Source organism: Papaver somniferum, chromosome 6 (genome assembly GCF_003573695.1).
Source record: "Papaver somniferum cultivar HN1 chromosome 6, ASM357369v1, whole genome shotgun sequence".
NCBI classification, from domain to species: domain Eukaryota; kingdom Viridiplantae; phylum Streptophyta; class Magnoliopsida; order Ranunculales; family Papaveraceae; genus Papaver; species Papaver somniferum.
This window is the reverse complement of record NC_039363.1, coordinates 38,914,915-38,924,088: the sequence shown is the minus strand read 5'-3', so window position 1 is coordinate 38,924,088 and position 9,174 is coordinate 38,914,915.

Sequence of the window (9,174 nt, the reverse complement as noted above, 5' to 3'; positions counted from 1 at the left end):
CCTTTTAAACAAATGTAAAACATTGTTTCTTAGGATGAAATCTTCACCATAACCCATTCACATAATCATAACACTATATACAAGATTATGTCGATATCATATCTACGAAGTTCAAAAGATAAGTGTTATACTTCATAGTCTAATTCCTTAATACTATGATCATACTATTATGATCATGTCACATTACTAGAGTATTACATACAATATGTACAGTATATACAGCTTTGCAGTTATGTTTTCAATATAGCACGACTTGAAAGATATGTTAGGAATGAAAAAGTTCAAGTCAATATTACAAACCTCAAGTGGAAGGATGACGTCGTCGTTGTAGTTCGTTACTTCTTATCATTCTTCAGGTCTTCGGAGTAATACTTGTATATCTCAACATTCCTATACTTTCTAGTCTAACCTAAACAAAGTTGACTCTAGTATTTAATCAAGCGAGACTCTAGATGAGTTTTGATACTAAAATATGACTACCAAACTTGACATACCAACGCTTGGTGAGTACAACCGAGCTATGCTCTAATAAAAAGAATATTGCAATGGAACCGTACCTGCATTACGTGACTTGAGAGGTAGAAACCCATTGTTGGCGGAGGAAAATGAAGGATGCTGTGGGAATCATTCTGGAGGCAAAGATTTGGCACAAAGGTTTTTACAAACAAGCTGAAGTGTGTGGCCTGTCAGCTACATCGCCCTTTATTAAAGAGACCAGCAAGGGAGCTGCATTTGGTTAACAATTGCAGATTGGATATAGTAGGTCAATTACCCGCTACACCAGGGGGGGCGTCATATACTTGTTCGTTTCAACCAATAGCATCACCAAATATGAAGAAACAATAGCTTTGTTAAGGATGCTGGCAATACATATTCACGAATTTAGCTGCGGAATATAAACCAACTGTGATTATCTCTGACAACAGAAAATGTTTCGATTCTAAAACAATCAAATCTATGTGGCAACTGGATGCATATCCTGATGATGGAATGCTCGACGAGATAATTCTCAAACGATTCTGATATTTTATAAACTTGGTTTATAAATCTATCTTTGTTCTAGTCAGAATCAAGAACTCAACATAGCATACACATGTATTTATTAAAGAAGTACTTGCAAAAAGGAAAAAACGATCAAAGGAGGCACCAGAAAAGGCCAGACAAATGCATTATGTTTTACTTTATTTTATTATTTATATTCATAAGATAAAGATGAAAAGTGCACAGTCTGTGATACACATCAAGTTGACGTCGATGGAATCAGTGGTAAAAAATGCTTTAACAGCTAAAGGATTTAATTACCTTTGAGTCTTTTTATCTAAATGATAAAAGACGTAAACAGCGGCAGAAGAAGACAATAAAGAGAAAATATGAAAGAAAAGAAAGAGACAATTGATGAGTACCTTAGTCTCGTCGACCGCAAGACACGGAGCTGACACCAATCAACAGAATGGATGTTAATCAATCAAAGGAGTTAACTACCGTTTCTGGTGTTAGTTTGGAGGCTTGATGCAGTAAGTAAAGAAAAAAACAAAGAAGAAATGAGTAATCTACTTCGAAGACTGATTTCAGATAACTAAAGAGAATTTTTCTTTCCACTTTCCATTATTTCTTGAAACTAAAGTTGGATATGGGGTATTAGAAGCCGGGTTCAAAGTGATTAAAGGATCAAGAAGAAAGAAAGCTTACCTCTTCATAATCCATGAAGAAAATAGGCGGCGCTTAGCACTGATTCCGCATAACTTTGCTCAGCAATACATAGTGTTTTACAAGAAACAAGATACAAGGGAAGTGGAGTCCTAAACTAAGTAAAATACATGGTTAAAAACATTTCGGGAAGAACTAAAATATTAATGTTATTTTATGAAGGAGTCCCATGAAGAAGGGAAATCTAGTATACAATTAAAGAAAAACTATTGTCCCCAAACATACATGGTGTACCGTGGTCAAAGGAACCTCTTTTTCTAATGCATATTCTGGCGGTTATGAGAGCAAATAAACCTGGACGGATTGGGGATACCCAGATTAATTGGGGTATACAAAATTTAAATCCATCTAAGGTAGTGTATTAAGGAGTGTCTAAAAGATGTAAAGATCATATTGCCCTAACTATGATTTCAGTCAGTCAACAAATCACTAAACAACCATGCCAATCAAATTTCCCTGATTTTTGTAATCAAACTTCATGTGATGGAATCAAGAAAGCAAAGAAAAATCAAATCAAAACAAAACAAAACAAAAAAGTCAAAATGAACTGAAATTTGGTTGTATGGGTGTACCCGGTCTCATATCCCGTACAATTCGAAAATTGCTAATGAAAAGTCGTCAGGGTATCTCATATCCCGGACTAATATTAGTCGTTATCTTCCTAGGTTGAGTATAGTGACGATTTTTCATCTCTGAAATTAACATTTACAGGGTCGTCATGGTATTCATCATTATACCTAGACGACTAGTGTTGTAGTAATTAAGGTCGTCATGTATTGAAAACTTGAACCTTCCCGACCAATAACTGTTATAAAACGGTTTCCCTGTGTACGTTTTTTTTTAGTCGGCATGGTTGTTTTATATGTAACCGTGACGATCCTGTTTCTAAGAATTTTAGTCGTTGGTGTTTGGAATTATCTACCTTGACGACTATAGTTATTCGGCAGGTTATGAAATTAATACCCGACTAATCATGCATTTGTAACACCTTTCTATGTATGTCAAAAATCCTATAGCCGACATGATTTATCATCAGCATGCCGACTACTAATGGTTGTTATCTTCCAAATTTTTCGACCGTGCCGAATTTTCATACTTTCAGAATTGAAAGTGTTGATTCCTTCTGTAATTTTGAGTATGAAATCACTCAGCAGCTTTGCAATCCCCTTTGTAGAAGTGTTTGGCTAGTGTGGTTTCTTTTCAGTTACAAAAAAAATCTCAAAAAAGAAAAAAAATCCTTAAAAATCATAACACATAATCCATGAGTTCAATCCAATTAAAACCTAATTTCAGAATTTTAATTTAACTAATTAACTAACTAAATTAATTAACCTAAACAGATTATTAGTGTTAATTAAGCAAGGGTAGATTCTGAAAATAACAGGTTAAGGGGTATTGTGTTTTACTTCAAAATGACCCAGATTTTATCTCATTAGGTATGTCCAAATTAATCTAGGTATACCCCAATCCGGCGAGGCAAATAAAGGCCGAGAATTATTGATTTATTTTTTTGAAGGAAAGAGGAGCATGAAAGCTCCAAACTTCATGGATCTTCAAGTATAAATACAAATATAAAATGATAAATACAAGGTCGTTATTTTGGATAACTACAAATTTAGGGTTAACTACAACTAGATTTAGTTTTTATTTATAAATAAAGGCCAAAATCCAACTCAAAAGGTACACAGTTTAGTTACCCCACCTTTTTAAAATCATCACAATTTTCATCAACAATTTCTAAAAGAATTGATCTGATGAATATTCAATCAATCTATGCATACTTCGAAAAGTGTTGGAATAAATATTTTTACATCAACACAACGAACTTCAAATAAAACGCAAAATTTGAAAATATTCTGCAAGAGAGATAATTCATAACTGACAGTCGGTTTTTCGATTTTGAGGTGCAAACTTTTATATTTTATACTTTTCCAATCACTGATGTAATCGATCATACCGCAAAGAAATCATTTTCATATATTAATTAATGAAAAGAAGGTGACAACAAGTAATGTAAAATAATTTGAAACCTGAAAAGCTTGTTGAAACTAGTACTGGTGAAGAGATTGATGATTTCTTGTTCTTGTTTGATGTTTCCATTTCTTACTCAGTTTCTTTTCATACATTGATAATGCAAAAATAATAATTATGTAGAAGAGTTTATATTCTAATATGCGGAGATGAGATTTATATATTTTTGTATTTGACTGGTTCAAATTATTTAACGTTGTTTGTTCAAATTCAGAAGAGGTTGTGATCAAGAGAACGTGATTAATGGAGTTTTGAGGATGTAAATCTAGTGGAACAGTCGTCTCTCTGTTCATACAATAATCCTTACTGAAATTTTCGTAAACATTTCATTCATAAATCAGGAAAGTTAGTAAAATCATCTTCTTTACTTTGTTTACAAATAATATTTCCTTAAGTTCTCGGATCTTAAAGTTATTAGTAAAACCTAGTCTCTGGGTTTTTTACTGATTCCTTTAGGATCTCTCTTTATCTTCTTCATTCCCCAAAAAAAAAATCTCCGAAAGATTATTTCCCATCATCTTCAAGTCTAATTCCCATTTTCTATACCATTATAGCCAGTTAATTCCCATCATCCCCACCATTATTGTCAGTTTTTCAGTTATTTTCTTTACGATTTTTTCAGAAACCGTCTGAAACTGTTAAACAACTTCCTTTTCATCGGTTATCAAACCTTGTTTTATAGTTATTTCCAGACTTTGTCTCACTCACTTTCTTATTAACAATGAATTCTTCAAATCAACAATCCCATGATGACCTTCTACAGCACTTCTCTAATCTCCTATCACAGGAAAAAGCTTCTTCTACAATCAACCTCAATAATCACTTCCCAGGATCCAAACTAAACCATCAAAATTGCTTGGTTCTGAAAGTAATTACTGCAAAACCACCTCAAATCAACACCATAAGGGATATTCTTCACAAAACTTGGAAAACAAAATCATGCATATTATATCTCTATCTTCACTGATGATACTTTCTTAGTCAAATTTGAATCGCATGTTGATTCTGTACTGATAATGGAAGGAATTCCTTGGATTATAAAAGAGGATCTTTATGCTCTTGAGAGATGCACTCCTGGTAAACTACCAAGTGACTACAAATTTGAAACTGTGGAGTTTGGTCTTCAAATCCATGGACTCCCAGTGGAAAACTTATCAGCAATGTTTGTTTTTGAATATGTCTCTCAAATAGGAAGAACTCGGACTATTCCAGTGTATGAAGCAACAACATGGGGTAAATTTTCCAGAACCAAAACTCACATCAACATAAATTATCCTCTCCCTCAAGCACTTGCTTTTCCTCTGGAAAATAACCCAGATTATGCAGTAACCATAAAGTATGACAGACTACCAAAGTTTTGCCTATTATGTGGGTTAATAGGGCACCTGATGAGAGTTTTTCCCCAAATGAATGATCATAAAGATTTCATATTCAATAACTTTCCGGAACATATGCATGATGAGGTGTTGAAACTACTACAACCAAATTATTCTCCATCCATTAATGTTGTTGCTAGGAACCAAATTTCTGAAGTTCCTGTGTTCAAAGATATTTTTGTTGTAGAGGAATACCATAGGAACTCATCATCAGATAATGCTCCTCATATTTCAAGTAGAACACGTAATGCTTCCACTTCTGTAATTCATCCAAATGCTCAATCGGATATTCCTCAGGATCAGACAAACTTTCATAGGACATACAATCCAACGCAGGCAAGACTGAGATCACATATTGTAGTTCCTGATAGGGTTGTTGTTGAAAGAAGTTCCATGGATGTTTATAATTTCGAAAGTGGTTCTTCTGATTCAACATTTGTCCAGCATTCTGCGAATCGTAGTAGTGTAACTATGAATAGAGGGAAACAAATTGTGGTTGAGGATTATGTTGTCAATCCAAATCGTCCAAGGTTTTCTGCAACGGTAAGTGTTCCACATACCATTCAAGTGACAACTGAGAATCCTGACTGCCTTAACCCGATTATGGCTTACACAAGATTGAATGGAGTTGATAGGAACAACAATGTACTGGTAAACTCTGCTGCTAATTCACTTGGTCAAGACTGGAAGTATATGGCTCGATCTCAAGGTCAACAGAATTTTCTAATGATTGGAAAACCAAAGGAAGCTAAAACTCCTAAAAGAAGACAAGATGAAGTCTATATAAGAAGAAACTCTCCTCATCCAAAATCACAGAGAAAATTGGAACATGGTTCAAACTCTAAGAATGGTACTGCGGCACATCCTAAACAACCGCATGATAAATGTTAATTCTTGCATGGAATTTTTGGGGTTTGGGGAATCCCCCAACAATAAGGGCTTTACACTCATTCCTCAGAGGTACCAGTCCCTCCGTTTTATTTCTTTCGGAAACTAAAATGTCATAAAACATGTCTTTAAAAAGAGTTAATTAGTTTAGATTTCACAATTTTTGTATTGTTTCATCTGTGGGAAGAAGTGGTGGTTTATGGTTGCTATGGAAGGAGGAGATTCAAATTGAAATTATATCCATGTTGTAGTTAATAACAATGATTTTATTCAACCCTGGCATCTGTTTTGCATGTATGGCCCTCCAAATATTTGTCATAGAGCTAAATTTTGGGAAACAATGACTCAATATGTTCAGAATTTTGATGGCTGCAAATGCTTCATAGGAGACTTTAATGCTATTTGTTCCAAGAATGAAAAATATGGTGGTCTGGCAGTATTGAATTCGAATATAGCATATGTCAATAATTTTATTCAACAGAATCACCTGATAGATCTTGGTTATAAATGACCGGCTTACACATGGTCAAATGGTCGTTGTATGGATAATCTTATTCGACAACGTCTTGATAGAGTTTTAACCAATCCATAATGGTGTGTATGTTTTTCTTTTGCCCCAGTTCTTCATCTCCCAAGATTAGCAAGTGATCATGCTCCAATTCTGCTGAATACCTGTAGAAATATTTCCAGATCTCCTCCCAACTATAAATTTGAAGCAATGTGGCTTTCCCATCCTGAGTTCTTGGATAAAGTTAGAGAATACTGGCCTGAAGATAGTGATGAGAACATCCAATCCAAATTAACAAAATTAGGTGGTTTTTTAACTGAATGGAGTCGAACAAGAATCGGCTGTGTTAAACATAAGATATCTTTTATGAAGAACAAATTACTGAGAATTCAATCTTGGAGGCCTACAGCTGCTAACATCCAAAGAGAAAACCTAGTGATAGCTGAGCTTAATGATTATCTCATCATGGAAGCTACATATTGGGATCAGCGTATGAAACAACAGTGGGCAAAAGATGGGGATAGGAATACAAGACACTTTCACCTTTCTGTTCAACAAAGAAGAAGGAAAAATACAATCAGCCATCTTTTGGTTGATAATCAAGGTTGGATATCAGATCAGGGAGAAATTTCTCGTGTCCTAGTGAATCACTTCAAATCTCTATTTCAACAACCGGTGATACCTGATTCTCCTCAATGCTCAATTCAATGTGGATAATGAGGCTTTAATTATGGTTCAAACCATGGAGGAAATACGGGTAGTAATATCAAAAATGGGCTCCTATACTTCACCAGGTCCATACGGGTATTCACCAGCGTTTTATAAATGTTGGCCCACAGTTTGCAATGATGTTCATAAAGCTGTTAAAGAGATATTCGAAACTGCTTGCCTTCCGGATCTGCTGAACCATACGAATATCACATTGATTCTAAAAATAAAAAACCTGGAATCTCTTTCAGATTTTCGTCCAATTTCACTGTGTAATGTGTTATACAAGATTGTTACCAAAATTCTTTCTAACAGACTGAAACCATATTTTGAGGAGTTTATTTGTTGGTCTCAGAATGCATTTGTTCCAGGGCGTCATATTTTGGATAATATCATCATTGCAAAGGAATTGTTACACTCGATGAATAATTCAAAGGCAACAAATGGTCACTTTGCATTAAAGGTGGACATGGCAAAAACTTATGATCGTGTCAGTTGGAGTTTCTTAGGTGATATGTTGAAGATTATGGGAGTTTCAGGTACTACACACTCTCTTATTATGACATGTGTCTCAACAGCTTCCTTCTCCATCAACTTGAATGGTTCTCCTCAAGGTTTATTCAGAAGTGAAAGAGGGATTCGACAGGCATGTCCACTCTCACCAACTTTGTTTATAATATGCTCTCGGGGATTATCTCTTCTTATGATTCAAGCAGAAATCCAGGGTTTATATCAGGGATACAAACTGAATAGCTGGGCTCCTAATATCACTCATCTAATGTTTGCAAATGACTTATTTTTCTTTGGTGAAAATACAAGAACAAATGTTAGAAACCTTATGAAGCTACTGGATGATTATGCTAAGTTGTCTGGTCATATGATTAATTATGAGAAGTCTTCTATTCACTTTAGTAAAGGAATACCTGTATGGATGCGACAAACTACAATTCAAGATATGGGTGTTAGAGATATGACGGTGGAGGATAAGTATCTTGGTATCTATCCACTGAAATTGGACTACCAAATTTCTAGTTTTGGTTTCCTTGTTGATAAGTTAACTTCAAAATTGCCTGGATGGAGAATACATAACGTCAACTCAGCAGGAAGAACAGTTCTCTCAAAATCTACTCTCTCTACAATTCCTTTATATTCCATGGGTTATTGCTTGTTACCTAAAGGCGTGACACATGAAATGGAAAAAGTTCAACGTTGCTTCTGGTGGGGACATTCGCCTGGGGAAAGGAAGTTGCATTTTATTAACTGGAGCAAAATTGAATTAAGGAAAGAATTTGGATGTCTGGGCATCTAAAATATGGAGCTAATGAACATTGCTCTCATTTGTAAACTTGTATGGAGATTCTTAGAGAATGAAGATGCAATGTGGGTACAATTATTAAGTGCTAAATATCTTCATGACAACTCTTTCTGGACTGTTGAAAAGCCTATCAAATGTACAACAACTTGGAGTAGTATGTTGGAAGTTCTTAGTATCCTTGAGAACAAAGTCTTCTGGCAGATTTCTGATGGTAAGAGTGTTCGGATTTGGGATGATCCTTGGCTCCACCAAAGTTTAGATCATTTGATAGAAAAAGCTCCATCATTACCCAATAACATTCGGAAGGTTGCAGATTTGATATCCCCTAATGGTAGAGATTGTAATATTTCTCTCCTTAGTGAATTATTTCCTCCGGAGACGGTTCAGAAGATCACTTCGATTTACTTAAATGCAGAGGTGGAATCAAAAGATACTCTAGCGTGGTCTTGTTCACCATCAGGTAAATTCACAACAAAATCATGTTATCACCTTTTGATTAACAATTCTCCAGCATCTTCGGGTTTAAGTGAATTCCCATGGAAGAAATTCTGGTCATTCTCTAATCTGTTACCAAAGATTCATATCTTCCTTTGGAAAGTCTTGCACACGCTTGCAGTTAAATGTAACATCAAAAGATTTGT